At 44.0% G+C, this 15,249-nt stretch overlaps 1 pseudogene; it reads right to left on the bottom strand.

Moving 5' to 3' along the window:
- Window positions 1–2,749: 2,749 nt before the first annotated feature.
- LOC143381354 (methyltransferase HEMK2 pseudogene) lies at window positions 2,750–3,386 on the bottom strand (annotated as a pseudogene).
- Between the last annotated feature and the right edge of the window lie 11,863 nt (window positions 3,387–15,249).

Genomic DNA, 15,249 nt, shown 5'->3' with positions numbered 1-15,249 from the left:
CTGGGCCTGGGAGGGAGTTTGACTTCTTACTCGGTACTAATGGACTGTCGAGACCCACACACTGACATTGGCAGCTACAAGCAGAAGGCAGGGCTGGCTGAGGTCACACTTAGATCCTGCCCCTGGCTTATTGTTTGAAGGCCCCTGTAGACTTACCTCCCAGCTCTGCCACTTTTAAGTTACATGATTTTCAATAACTGACTTTCTCTTTGGGGGGCATCTGTTTTCTCATCTGTAAAACAGGAGTAGTAACAGTTCTCATCTCACAAGGTCTTTGTAAGAATTAATTGAAAGTATATAAGGCGCAGTCCCTCGCACAGAGACTCACTTTATATATGTGCTGTTATCACCATTATTTCCAGATATGTGAATTAAGGCATGAGAACATCATCCACTTCTTTGGTATTTACAAAAAACCACCTAACATCTGTATTAACACCCAGTATTGCAAAAAAAGAAGTCTTTTTTTTTGGGGGGGGGGTTGTCCTATTTACTTTTTTATTAGTCTGCCTCTGCTGAGGTCACCCTTTGGTAAGCCTTCACCTGAGACGCAAATATTTCCATGTCTTTTGCCCATTCAGACAGGTGTATCCACAAAACTCTTCTCCAAATGTCTTTGTCACCAATTTTCCAATCATGACCCTTTCTAGTCCCTAACCATCCAGCCAAACTAAGGGTCACAGCTCATGAAATGGAATATAATTACATAGCTGGCCATTTCCCCTTCCAAGTAAAGTGAACAACTCGGTGCGTTACTTTGAGCTTTATTAGGAGGATGTCCCTTCACTGGCTATCCTTTAGGGATGTGTGGAGAGAAGTTGTAGTTCTTCAACTGTCCAATTTGGGGTAGTGCCTGCAGTCATCTTCCTCTGTCAGTAGATCACAGGGGGCTACCCACAGGAGCAGGTAGGGAGGGAGAAGGCAGGAGTGGGGAAAATGGACCTTTGGAACACTTCTTCATGTAACTTTCTTCAGCCTTCAGGGCCTGGTCAGGTCCAATCTTGGGTATATCACTTCCATTTGATGGTGGAGTGTTGCTGTGCATGCCAACTTCATGGTTTGGAGGGTCAGATAATACCAATTCAAGATGGGTAGCTCAGTTCCCATGTTAACTTAGTGACCTATGGTTAACTGTTAAGAATCTACTAAGGCCCAGTAGCAGGCCAAGAGCTCTCTCTCAAAACAAATAGTTATTTATGGCATTAGCAGTCTTGCTCCAAAATCTTACAGGCCTGAAACTGGAACTCACCCTTAGGGGCCTGCCAAAGGTCTGTATAGCATTTCTATCTGCCAATGACATTTCACCACTGGATCTGCTGGATCATATGACCTGAGTGGCAGGGCAGCTTGTATGCGGCCTACACAAGTTGCAAAGCCCTTTCTTGTTCTGAGTCCAACTCAAAGCTGGCAACTTTTTGGTCACTTGGCTGGAGTAACACACCCAAATAAGCATTTGTTGCCTCTAAAACACAAGGAATTGACTAAATGTTATATCTATTTCTTGGTTGTAGGAGCACTTAATGTAAGAACTTATCCTTCACGTTAAAAGGGATGTTTCAGTATGCCCCAAACCATTAGACCCCACTAATTTCACTGAGGTCGAAGGCCCTTGAAGTGTTATTAGATTTCCTAACTTGTTACCAGTAAGTCTATGGAATTTGCTATTTCTTGATCATTTGGTTCAGTCAGTATCATGTCATCAATGTACTGATTAGTGTAGTATCTTGTGGATAGGGAAGGTGATCAATATCCCTGCAAACTAAATTATGACATAAGGCTGGAGAGTAGATAATACCCGAGGTAGGACAGTGAAGGTGTATTGCCAGCCTTGCTGGCTTGAAAACAAACTACCTCTGGTGGGTTTTTAATGGATAGGTATAATGAAAAAGGCATTTTCTAGATCAATATTGTGTAGCAGGTGCCAAGTGATGTGTTTATTTTCTCCAGCAATGAAACCCCATTTGCTACACCAGCTGCAATCATTTGTTTAAAATCATAATAATCCATAGCCGTTCCCCAATTTTATTATTGTAAGGGCAGATACAAAAACCACCCCCAAACAGTAGAAGTTCCTTCAATCTCACCTGTTGTTTGTCTTCTGAGGCTAATATACACATACAAATATGCTGTCTCTATTGGTTTCTTAAAAATATACACACTGGGGATATAACTCAGTTGTAGAGGATTGCCTCACATGCACAAAGCCCTGGGTTCAATCCCCAGAACCACACACACACACACACAAACAAACAAAAACAAAACAAAACAAAACCATGTAGGATAAAACTGTTCCACAGCTTGCTCTTCTCATTCTATAGTACAGCATGGACCCCTTCTGATTTACATACAGAGACCTGACTCATGTTTAATGGTTGCATGTTCAGTGAAATAGAAACACTGTAATTTATTTGAACCAATCTCCTTCCTGATGGACGCTGAGGTTGATTCACTGTTTTGCTAGTAGAACCAAAGCTGAAATGAATACACATTCACATGTAATATAAATATAACATATAAAATGCAAATTGTAAACAAACATATCTACCTGCACATGTGTAACTATTTTGGTAATCTTGAATCCCTGGTTAAAGGGAACGTTCCATCTTTCCATCTCTTTTTTTATTTTTTTATTTTTTAAATGACAAATTTCCAGTAAAATTCCTTAACCAAGGAATGATTTCATTTTAAAATATGCTGGATGCATTCAGCTCACAGTATCTCTCGCATACTCCAGGTAGCTCTTGGTCTATCAGGACTTGGTGAACTCCAGAATGGAAAGAATTTCTTGGCCTGCCTGTCTGGGAGGTGCAGTGGTCCCTTATAGACTTTTTGTCTTCAATGTTTTCAATAACATCTTCTGGATTATTTATGGTAACTAAATAGGAATAATCCTCCTGGGGAAAAGAGGGCTGATGTTAGTAGAAAGAATCTGTCCATGACTTCTAGGCCATTTCTGCCACCAGTTCAAGCTGCTTCTATTCTGTGACTTCCCCTATTTGGGTGGAGTCACAACACAGGGGGGACTGAACACCAGAAAATCAACTTTTTCCTTCAGTCTTGGTAACAGGCCTTTGACCAACTCTGTAATTACTGATTGAGTGTGGACATTGTCACAGCGTGCTGTTTCCAGGGTACCAGCTGCTGCATCAGGGTTGATATCAGTGCACAGGTACAAAACCTGAGATCCTAGAGGCTAGGAATGCAGGTACCACACCAGACCCTGACCCAACTTCAAGGCCTACTTCCATTCCCGCCAAATCAGCTGCCTCCGCCTGGAGTGCACCCCAGGAGCTGGAACGTGTCCTCCGCAGGCCGGATCGGACCGTTGCTGAGTGCGCTGGGGCCCACGTGCCGTGCAGCGGTCAGGGGAACTTCGGTGCCGCCATCTTTCACCTTTCCATCCTATGCAGAAAAGAAAGTATTGTGGTAAGCAAAACGGTAAACCTCCGTCTGATCAGTGACTGCTAATAGAGAACGTCCCCAGTGTTTGCCCTTTTTCATACAAGGACAGTCCCTTTCTGGTCTAACTGTAGGACCTAGTTATCTTGTTGGGCTGCCTGTGGGGGCCAAATGAGCGGAGAGTTGCCAAGTGTCTGGTGAGGCTTGATCTGGGTGGACGTTCAGGAGCTTGTTTTCTTCTCCCAAGATGCCGTGGCTGCCCCTGAATTGGGTTCCTGGGCCCTTGTCCCCGTGGTATGTGATAGTCAGCCTTGTATCACGGGTAGGCAAGGGTTTGTGGACCCTTTCAACCTCAAGTCAGGCTCTTGGTATCTCCTGGCAAGACTTCCACCCAGGTTTAGTATATTCTGCCTCCCATCCTATTAGGTCTGGCCACAAAGATCAGAGACATTAGACTTAACTCTGTTTAACCCACGAAGCTGGCAGCTCCAACTTGAGTCACTGGTGATATTTTGAATATGTTTTCTAGGATATTTTGAATAACTCAGATCATGAAATGGATTGGATATTCAAATGCTCATTTACATGTGACATAGTAGCCAAGGTGAGTATAATGGCATAGTGTGTTTGAGTTGTCCTATGTCAGGGATAAATTTGAACTATAATCTTTACTGAAAATTCTTGGCCTCTTCAAATCTCTTCAAAGGGATTCCAGCTCTAAAGTCTACAACTTAAATATATTTTTCCATTATTTTCTCTTTCCCTAATCCAAGCAAATATGGAGGAGAAAAATTATTTTACGTTGAAGTTGAAAACACGGCTAGGCTTACCTAATCAGGAAAGAGTAGATTTTAGGATAGAACATTATATCCCAAACAGAAGGTAAATACTAGACTGTGAATGGGGCTGGGTCAGGGGAGTCTTAATAGTCTTTCTTCTCTCTAATCTCAGAGTCCTTTCCCCAGAAAACTAGGATTAGTGCCACAAAGCTGCTGACCTGGCAGCTGGGCTATGGACATAGATCTGAAAGGGTATATAAATAGGTAGAACCTTTATTTTGGTAGCTGGGGACCATGGTGGCTGCAAAGAAAAGAAGAATAACAACAGCAACCGTAACATATATAGACCCATTGGAAATTGTAGCACACACCTATACGTCCCTGCTACTCAGGAGGTGAGGGCAGGAAGATTGCAAGTTTGAGGCCAGCCTCAGCAACTTAGTGACACCCTGTCTGAAAACAAAATTTTACAAAGGTCTAGGAATGTAACTCAGTGGTAGAGCACTGGCCTAGGCCTAGCATGTATAAGGCTCTGAGTTTCACCCCTGGCATGGGCAAAAAAAAAGTACCTATTTTGGATTTGGGGACAGACACATTCTATACTCTGTTAAATCATTTAATTCTCAAAACAAAATCTAATGTAGATCTATTGTTACTCCTGTTTCTCAGGTGGGAAATGAGGTGCAGAAAGTTTATATAATTTGCCCCAAATCTCATAGCTACTAAATAATGGAGATAAGATTTAAATGTAGGCATTTCGAGTTGTATACCCTTAACTACTATACCATGCTGCCTCTCTGTAGGCACAACTTGAGATTACTTTTGTATTTTGCAAGAGGGAGAAGTCAATCTCACAACTAGATGCCCGTTAGGGGCTGGTGGGGATGATATGAAGGGAGGTGGAGGAACCCCATACCTTCCTGCTGTCACAAAGGAGGGGGCATGCAGAGAGGTCACAGTGATATCCAGAAGCCCAAGGTGACTCCTTGTAGGCATGCAACTGGTGAGGAGTGATGGGGAGGGGGCAGAGTGGAGCTGAGAAGATTAGCTGGGAGTGGGCCATGAAGTATAGACCAGCTTCTCAACCTGGGCTAATGTCCACCCATTCTTTCTCTGTTGGCTGTGAATAGTTTCCCCATCAGAAGGGACCGAGATAATGACCTGACATGGGTCCCAGAGAGGAAGCTCCTTAAACTGACACGAGGGTAGCAGGGCAAGGGCTGGCCATCAACCGTGTGAACAGTCCCACCACCAACCAACATTTGTACCCATCAACCAACAGATTCCTGTGGAGAAGACCCTTTCTGGGTGTTGTAAGCTCTGCCCTCCACAGAACTGGGAAATCTACTCACCAAGGGCCTCTGCCAAGCTGTTTCCCCTCTCAGGATCTCGACAGTTTTATAGGTCTAGAGGAAAAGTTTGGCCTGGCTGACATGAAAGAGCTTCCTTTCCTCAAAGATTTCACTGTTCTTTGTTTCTAAGAAGCTGAGTCTTATGGCCTGGTGAGACTTTGATTTCCTAGGCTTTTGTGGGAAGCCACTCTCGTTGGAAAGCAAGGTAGATGAACAGAAACTTTGCTGTTACTGGTTCTCCATGGACACCCCTGGACCACCACTGTTATCACTGCATTCAAACTCTAATGAGCGTCTGTGAAGGGTTTGTTCAACTTTGGGCCCTTTTGCAGGAAGAAAAATACTTGTTTCCAGCTTTGAATGGCTTAATATTTAGCTAGAGAAAAGGAAAAAAAACCCACAGTCTGGGAATAGACAAATACAATCCATTCTGTGACAGTGAAGTGTTTGTCAGTGGGGGGATCTGATGTGGCATCCTTTCCCACCCTGGCACCTTCTCTCCTCCCCTTCACCTACTTTTCCCTTCCTGCTGAAACTGGACTTTGAGACCAAACGTGGTTCTCTGCTTCTGCTGGCATATGGGGCCTGTGCAAGCTGAGGGCCTCTACCACGGAGAAAGCCTGTTTTAGTGAAAGTAGCTAATCAGAGCAGGGGATGCCTGCTGGTGTCATCACACCAGCAAAGCTGGATTCCTCTCCACTCCTAGGGAATGGCGTGTCGTAGCTCTCAACATTCCAGCTCTGAATGGGGGGCTGTGCCCTTCAGTGTTGCAACGGACCCCAGCAGCCCACCGCCACCTACTTTCTGGTTTCTTGTCTCACAAATCTGAACGAAGAATGAAAGTCACCAGATAGGACAGTAGAAGACGAGAGTAAAAGGCGTAGGATTTATTGAAGTGTGAAGAATGGAAGCATAACCCTCAGTGTCAAGAAGGGACCCTGGGAGGGGTTGCCTCCTGAATGTGCTGGTCTAGGGGTTTATATAAAACTTGGGACAATGCTATTGGCCCAGATTTAGGCTAATAAGGGTATGGAAAAGTACCAACACTATTGATTAGCCCTACAATCTCATTCAGGCCTGTGTCACTTCCGTTTTCCACTGCTTGTGTGGAAGCAGGAATTTGAGGTCTTTGGATGTGGATGTTTGGAGGTTCGGGGCTGCAGCACTCTGTGGAGCTGCTGTCAGCCATGGGCCTGGGCTGGGTTACCACAAGGTGACAGCCAGTGCGTCCTGGCTTGCTGCATCTCAGACCCCAGGCTGCATGGCAGGCTCCATGCACCACTCCAGCCCACCCAGGGCACCTCTCCACAGCTCTGGGACAAGGGCTCGGCTTCACCACCAAACCTAGAGAAGTATCCCAATCAAATAGCTGGCAGCATTTACATTGGATGTGAGCAACATGACAGATTTATTGTGTGAGTGTGAGCATGAGCATTTGGCTTTTCAGAAGTGTTAACACAAAGGTTTCTCTGGAGAAGTGTTGGGGTGAATGAGAATGGCTCTTTGCAGGGGAAAATATCATCCAAGGTCATCACCCACTTGAGGGTACCAAATATACCTTTTCTGCATGCCAGAACAGAGGGCAGAGTGACATCCTGCTCTGGAGAGATTTCTGCCTCTTGAAATGGAATGTGGACATCCTGGCTGATGTGAAGAAGTCTCCATGACACAGTTGGCTAGGTCAAAGCCCACACAGGCCCTTCAGGGCCAGTTCCCCTGCCAACATTCTTTGAAAGTGGACTGTGAATGACAGAAGATGTACTGAAGCCCCATAGAGCTTTGCCCTGGGTCTGGCCTGGGACCATGCTCTGTGGGTCAGATTGTGCTTTTGACTGTCACATCCCAATCATGAAAATAAGTCTTCTCCTTATGATGATTTGACTGGTGCCTCCTCTGTACCAGATTGCAGAGAGTTTCAGAGATGCAGAAGACTGTTGATCCAGTGCCTAACTTGGGTTATACATGATTCCAGGCATGGAAGGCACAGAGAAGTAAGGCTTGTTGTCTTGTCCCCAAGGAGCTACCCAGTAGGGTGAACCTGGGAAGAGGTGTGGAGAGGGTAGTACCTGTTGTTGAGTTAAGGAGGGCCCTTCAGTTCTAAGTAAAAGAAGTCTTGGTGAATGTCAAGGACAAGAGACAGTTTGGCATGGGATCTCTCTTGAGTGTTTGAACCCTGACTCTTAAGGCCTGGTGACCTTAACTACCCTGAGCTTCAGTTTCCCTGTATGTAAATAGAAATAACGTGAATCTCCAGCTCACAAAGTTGTTGTGAGGACTAAGATCCATTAAATGCTGAGCACCATGCCTACCCCAGTAAATGTTATGTTAGTATTAGCAGTAACCAGTCTTGAAAATCAGCATTGGGTCTTCATTCCCCAAGGATTGAGATTAAATACCAGAGAAATGACAAGGCAAGAAATGATGTGTGTGTGTGTGTGTGTGTGTGTGTGTGTGTGTGTGTGTGAGAGAGAGAGAGAGAGAGAGAGAGAGAGAGAGAGAGAGAAACAGACAGACACACACATACACATTCCATAGAGGTGGGAGCCCAGAAATGGTGCCTGAGGGAGTGTCTTGCCCCTTTATAGATTCCAGGTTTCCTTTCTTATCTTAACTCTTCCTCCTCTGATCTTGCCTCTGGTGAACAGAAGACAGGAAGAAAACCAAATGGTGGATCCTTACCTTCACCCAAGGCTGTTAGCAACCAGGTGATGGTGCTGGGGTGGGGGTTATCTATCCATTTCCTTTTCTTTGATAATCATTTACCTGTTCTTTGCCCTAGTCTCATTAGCCTCTCTGATTAAGGGAACCCTTACTGCTGTAAGGGGAAATGGCCGAGGACTGCTCGGGCTGCCTCAGGCTGAGATTGGTGATGTGGGGCCAGCAGTTGGGGTTTCCCTTTTAGGAATGTTTTGGGTCAGTTGAGGGATCTGTGGCAAAAGTCTGGTTTGCTAAGAACAGGCGTTAGTCATCTAGGAGGTGGGAGCTTCTATGAGAGAAACAGAAAGACAGGAGTACTGGAAGGAGATTAATACAACATCAATGTTGTAGCATCTGGAACATGTCAGTGAATATGAGGATGGTGATAGAACCAGGAGGTGCAAGAGCTAAGCAGTTATTCCCACGACAAGGCAGATGAGGATATGGCCTCTATTTGGGAATGTAAATCTTCAAGGATATTTATTACATTGTCTGAGTTCTCAGGAATGTAAACTCAACACTTGGTTTCATAATGTCATAGATGCCCCCAGAAGATGTAGTTAAGATATTTAATGTTATGTGATTTTTGTAAAATACCTTTTTATTGGCATATCTCTGTGTTTAGTAGAGATTCCTTTATTTCTGTCAATTAAGGCTAGAAAATAATACTTGCAAACACAGATTAAGCCTTCCTATGTAGGAGGTTAGGAAGATTTGTAGGCCTTAAATTGACTAAAATAAGTCTCTGACTTTGATAGGCTTTTGATAGTTATTAGGCAATCCTGTCTAAGAATCCCTATTGGATAGCCTGTAGTCTTTCTTATGCTTGGTGAGGCTGACACATATGTTCATCTCAAGTTACATTAAAAGAGCTATTGTCTTTCCTTTTAAATGTCCAGGTATATGGCTGTGTTTTGGTTAAAACTTGTTCTAGTTATTTAAGACCAAGCTGGTCAAATTGACCTTGTTCTTATCTGTGGTTAAGAGTTGCCTGAGTTTCTTCAAGGGGTCACTTGAGGAAAAGTGACCTCCTGGCCTCCTAGCTCCTCTGGTACCATCTGCTCATATAGGTCAGAGTCTTGTGGGCCATGTGGCTTCCGTTGGAGGCATCAGGGATGTTTTATCTCCAGTGACACTCCTCTTAGCAGCATGTGCACTGATAGGCTTTCCCTTCCCAAAGGTCTCATTGATCAGGAAGTCATGTGGCCCAGAGTTGCAAAGCCCTTAGAAGTACTGTGGTTCCCTGGGTTCGAGCTGACCTCAGAGGGCAAGAGCCAAATATAGGCTATTTTTTCTTGGCCCTTTTACCTCAACTTTTGGTTTTAAACATCTAGCAAGCCAGTTTCTTCAGTCTTAAATAAGAATATTGGATTTTAACTTTAATGTCTATAACTTTATAGTTATTTGAGCCTTCCTTTTAGTTGGGGTTGGTATTAGTACTGGAAGAAGCCTTACATCCTGTCTGTCCTATAGGCGATACAGCCTGTCACCTCAAATTAACTCAGTTTGTTATAACTAGAAGTTGTACATTTGTAAGGCATTAACAGAAAAATAGTTATAAAGTTTACAAGAAAAATATAAAATGAAATCATCAAAAGTAAAAACCTTTCTTGGTTCATAATAGCTATGATAATCTTAAATCTTTACTTCAAACTTTGGTTTGAAGAACACCACCTTGGTAAAATGCTCTTCTAAACCTTATATTTTAAAGACCTGTACACTTGGAAGATATGAATACATGTAGTGTACAAAGAAACTAATAAGTGCACCACGTTACACTGATGTTCTTATATTAACCAAGTTTAGATTTTAAAGAAAAATTCAGAATCTTTAGTGTAGTGTAAGTATAATCCGCTAAAATAACAATAGTTGTTTAATCAGAGTTGTACAAAATCTAATTCCTTTGAGACTAGTTTCTCTAAAGAATAAAACTTAACAGACACAAGAAATTACCTTGTTGGATAAGAACAGATGAATGTTTTAAGAAATTGTTGTTACTTTAACATATAGAGGATTAAACTTTGGTTCATATCAGTATATTCATGTTTGACCTTAGGAAAAACCTTGAAGAACTTTAACTGAATGAGTTAAAACTGTAGTCAAGTTAGTTACACACAGCATTTTGAGATTTACTCTCCACAAACTCCTGCAAATAACTAGACATTCTAAAACTTTTATTTTACTACACAAATGACTTTTGCATGGAGAAATATTTATTTTTTCCTTCTACTTTCATACTAAAATATATTTCTATAACCTAGAACCTTCCTATATAACCTTTCTAGCTGTTGATCCCTTTTAAAATTCACATTTTGAAACAATGCTTATGAAATTTCTGAATTTAGATCACTTTAATTAGGTGAAATACTTTTTATAGCACATTAATGGAAACCCAACTGAAACATTTTATATTCTTTGTATGTAGAATTACATGGAATAGAATCTTAAACCTAAGTAACCTTGGTTTTAGTGAAAGTACAGAAGACACAAAGATAGTTTAAAAACCTCTATAGTTGGATAAAATAAGACTGTTCACAAAAATATATTAATTTAGGCATGCATGATCAAACTTGAATTCACCACAAATCCATGAGCTCAAAAATATAGAATTTTTTTAAAGGAGTTCTAAAATAATAACATGGCTATAATTATTCTAATAAAAGAGCATCAGAACATCTTGATCAGATCAGAGTGCACTTTGGGTCATATTAATATCAGTCCAGACATTTAAAGAATGTGAGAGTCCTGAAATCCCAGGGAAAGATTCTCAAGGTAAAGAAAACTTGTATATATGAGATCATTCCATTTTTCCTCCCTGTGGTGTAGCATTTAGGGAGGAACTTGTTACAAAAGCAGTTCCTTTCTCTGCAAGAGCAGATAAGATAGCCAGTGGCTTGAATTTAAAAGTGACACCTCTTTTTTCCTTTGGTCCCCAGCCAGTTTTGGATAATCACCTCTTAGGTTACATTTCAGATATAAGCCCTGGAGAGCTAGAGATCTTGTGGAAGGCTAACAAGTGAGGGAAGCTACTGTTTTGAGCTTGAGAGGCAAAAGCCCATACTAGGGCATTTTAACTATTTTTTCTTTTGTAAAATCAGTCTCTTAAGCTGTGGTGCTATAATTTATGTTTCCTTTGGAGACCATTTTTCAATCCCCCAGTCTGTAATGAGGCCAGGTTTGGATGAAGGAAATTATCAGACATCTCTTTTTCCAGCTGTGATTAGGTCATTTCCCAGACCTGGCAGCAGAAGAAAATGAGGCTCTTTTTTGACTAACTGTGGGTCAAACTTCTCCCAGTTTTTCAGTACGCGGGCTAGCGGTGAACCTAGCATAACTGTTGAGAAGGAAGCTCTCATCTGCGTCCATTATGTTTGGGACATCTTCCTAGATGAGCTTCTGAAGGCCAGCAAAATTCCCGTCTCTCACCACCTGGTTCTGCCAGATTCATTGCTGCCTCACTGGCAAGAATAGACCTTCTTTGCTGCATGACAAAGACCCTGGAGGATTCAGACTTAGAGGCAGATGACTGATCTCTTCCTACCTATAAACTATAAATTACCAAATGTGATGACCCACAGGGGGTAAAACAAAACGAAAGGTGGGACTTATTCCTCTCCTTCATGCCCTAAAGGAATCTCTGGAGGATAGGAGGACATCTAGTGGTTGCTCAACGTCCTTTTCTGGGAGGAGTGAATTGGAAACGTCTCCCTTTTTGCAACCAAAGAAACTCACAGAAACAACACTGGGGAGAATGCCTATGGACTTGTAAGGGCTTGATATGTGAATAAAGGGCACCTAGGCATTTCCTAATGAACCATTCCATGTAAAATGTCCCTGGAGTCTGATCAGGGAGGGGAGGGGAATGTTTGGGAGGAGTGAGCATGGGAGACCAGTTGATGTAAGATACCCAGTTGCAGCTGTTGTGAGAGGAGGTTGGGGGAGAAACCTTTGGGATTCACTGGGGAGTTGCCACAGCCAGAATCTCACAGTGTTTCTACCCTTTGTTCGTCTCTGTGCGTACCTCAAGGCAAACTAGGATTGAGGATTCTGTCTTCTGATGCCAGACACGCTCAGAGGCTGATTAGGACAATGAAAAATGGCTTTGGCAAAGCCCAACATACCTGACAAGAGGACAGGAGCAGCTGAGCCCTTGAATCCTCTCCCCAGAGCCTTGTAGAATGGCAGCTTGCACTAACTGCGTTTAATTGGCAAACAGGTGCCCATTATTGTCCTATAGAAAGAGAGAGAAAAAAAAAGAAGGCATATCTCAGAGAGGTGTGAGGTGTGGAGGAGTTTATCTCAGTGTCAATTCTGGCTGAACCTCCAGCCAGAATTAATATCCCTCTTGAAAACCGGGTCCTTGTCCCCCTGAATCTAAGATTAAGCACCCAAGTTGTGCCAAGGCAAGAGCATAGAGTAAATTTTATTTAAGAGAGAGAGAGAGAGAGAGAGAGAGAGAGAGAGAGAGAGAGAGAGAGAGCGCTCCAGAAAGGAAGGGGCTCAGAGCTGGTGCCCTTGGGAATGGGGGTGTCTTGCCCCTTTATAAGATTTTAGGTTTCCTTTCTTCTCAAGCCTACATGACCCAAGAGCCATCCAGGGGGTGATTACTTATGTTGGAAAATGCGATCCTTCCCCTTCCCCAGAGGTGTTAGCAACAACTTATTCCCTTTTCTTTGGTAATCAGCTGTCTTTTGCCCTTGTCCCAGGTGGCTGACAGGCTGGCTGGATGGGTTGAGAAGGTAGAGTGTCTACAGCAGTGCCCAGTACATATAATAAACTATAACTATATATGTCTGTGGTCGGACAGCATATAAACACCTTACTTTTGTATACTGGAACATTTGTGTCTAAAAGTTTCCACTCATTTAGCCTATTTTAATCCTGTATGTGGAATATTATTTCACTCATGATAGAAAAAATGTACACATCGGTTTCACATGTGTTTTCTTTGGACCAAACTACAAATGCATTCTGCACAATACCTGCCCCCTTCTGTTACAAAAACTAAGACTTTAACCTTGGGAAAACAAACAAACAATTATTTGACATAAATTGTAGTAAACGGATATGCTTCTTCCTCAAGGTCATTAGCTTTACCACTATGGGAGTGGGAGGGACTTCCACTATCATCAAAATCTGTTTTGGATACCACTGCTGCTTAACAAACTGCCTAAAAATTAGGAGTGAAAAATATTGATTGAATTATGGTTACAGGTTCTGTTGGGTCAGAAATTAGGACAGAGTACCCAAGGGGTGGCTTGCTTCTGCTTCATGTTCTCTGGTATCTTATCTAGGAACACTCAAAGACATGAGTGGGACTTGATGGCTGGGGAATAGAATCATTGGAAGTCCCCTTCACCTGTCTGGCACCTGGGCTGAGATGTCTTGCACACCTGAAGGTAAATGAGTCTCCATCTACCCTGGCTTAAGGTGTGCGAGTATATACAGTGAGAAGTAGAGGGGCGCACAGTGGTTCAGGCCTTGGAGAGGATGTCTGCTGGGCTCTGGCCCTTGCCTTGAGGTCTCTTAAAAAATGAAACAAAACAAACAACAACAACAACAACACACACACACAAACCTGCCTTTTAAAAAATATCTTTGAATGATCAATTTTATTATACAATTTGTGAAATAAAAAAATTCAGACTAAATTTCTCCCAAAGCATGGGAGAAAAGACAAAGAGCAGGGCAGGGGGAAGTGTCCCAGGGAGAAGTCTCTATGATGAGTTCCTCAGGCAAAATTCTCTATGATGTGTCTTTGCAGGTGGGGGCAGAGGAGACCCTGGTGGATGCAGATGCGCTCCTGCCTGGATCTATGTGGAGAAGCCTGAGCCCATCAGCACAGCTCCCACCCACACCATGATGTCAGCATCCCCAGGGCTCAGGGTCTTCTGCCTGGCTGTCAGTTCTGTCTGTCTGGCTGGGCATTTCCACTGGAGCCACTCTGTTTCTGGACAGTGGCCCACAGAAGCAGGGTATGCAGCATAGCTGCCGGAGGCACTTGGCGATCCTCCTCCTTACCCTCTTCCAGTCCCGGCTGCTGTCTGGGGGTTGCCCTGTGGAGGTCCCTTGGAGGGATGAGTGGCTGGGCACAGGGTGAGGCTGGGAGGCTAGACTGGGGAGGGATGTCCTCATGGAGGAAGTGGAGAGGGATGGCGGGCACATTGGCACTTCTAGCAGGCTGCTGCTGCTCACGGGGCAGGAGAAGGGCAGGCTCACTGAAGCACTTACTGGGGCAGAACCTGGAGGATCTGCAGGCCCGGGCCACGCTTGGGCTTCACCTGGAGTGCACAGGCCTCCCGCTGGGTTCTCTGGTGCTTGAGTATTCAGTACTTTGCCATCTCCTCATCAAATTTGCGACTGGTCACGGACAGCCAGTTATGATAGGGGTGTTAACCCATGGCTATCAGGATGTTCATAATGGCGGGATCTGGGAGTTTGGGGAGTGCCTCAGGAGGAGGACTGGGTGAAGCTTGCTCACCCTGGCTCAGTCATGGGTGCCCCATTACCTGGTCTATGGTGGGCCTCTGCGTAGGGTCCACCATGAGTATCTCCTGGATGAGGCTCTGGGCTCCCTCGGAGACAGGGGAATGTCGAATGTTCCCTGCTTGATCAGCTTCTTCAGCTGCCTATTGCTGCTTGCTGCAAACGGCCATCTCCCTGTGAGCATAGCATAGAGGACCACACCCAGGCTCCAGACATCTGCCAGGGACCCCTCATATTCCTGCCCACAGACGATTTCAGGGGCAACATAGAGGAGAGTGGCAAAGAACTTCTTCAGCTTCTTCCCAGCTGTGAATCTGGTGCTCAGGCCAAATTCGATGAGCTTCACGTTGCCGCTGGCGTCCACCACCACGTTCTCAGGCTTCCGGTCCAGGTGCAAGATGCCTTCTGGCATGATCTGCCTGAACAGTCTGCGGGCCTCCTCCTCCTGCATGCCATCAGTTTCTGGGCCTAGGTCTCATAGTTGTTCCCCTCCTGTATGCTCCATGATAGGGTAGATATACTCATTGGTCTCAATG

The sequence above is a fragment of the Callospermophilus lateralis genome, chromosome 15 (assembly GCF_048772815.1).
Source record: "Callospermophilus lateralis isolate mCalLat2 chromosome 15, mCalLat2.hap1, whole genome shotgun sequence".
NCBI lineage: Eukaryota > Metazoa > Chordata > Mammalia > Rodentia > Sciuridae > Callospermophilus > Callospermophilus lateralis.
This window is presented reverse-complemented; position numbering and strand designations above follow the sequence as displayed.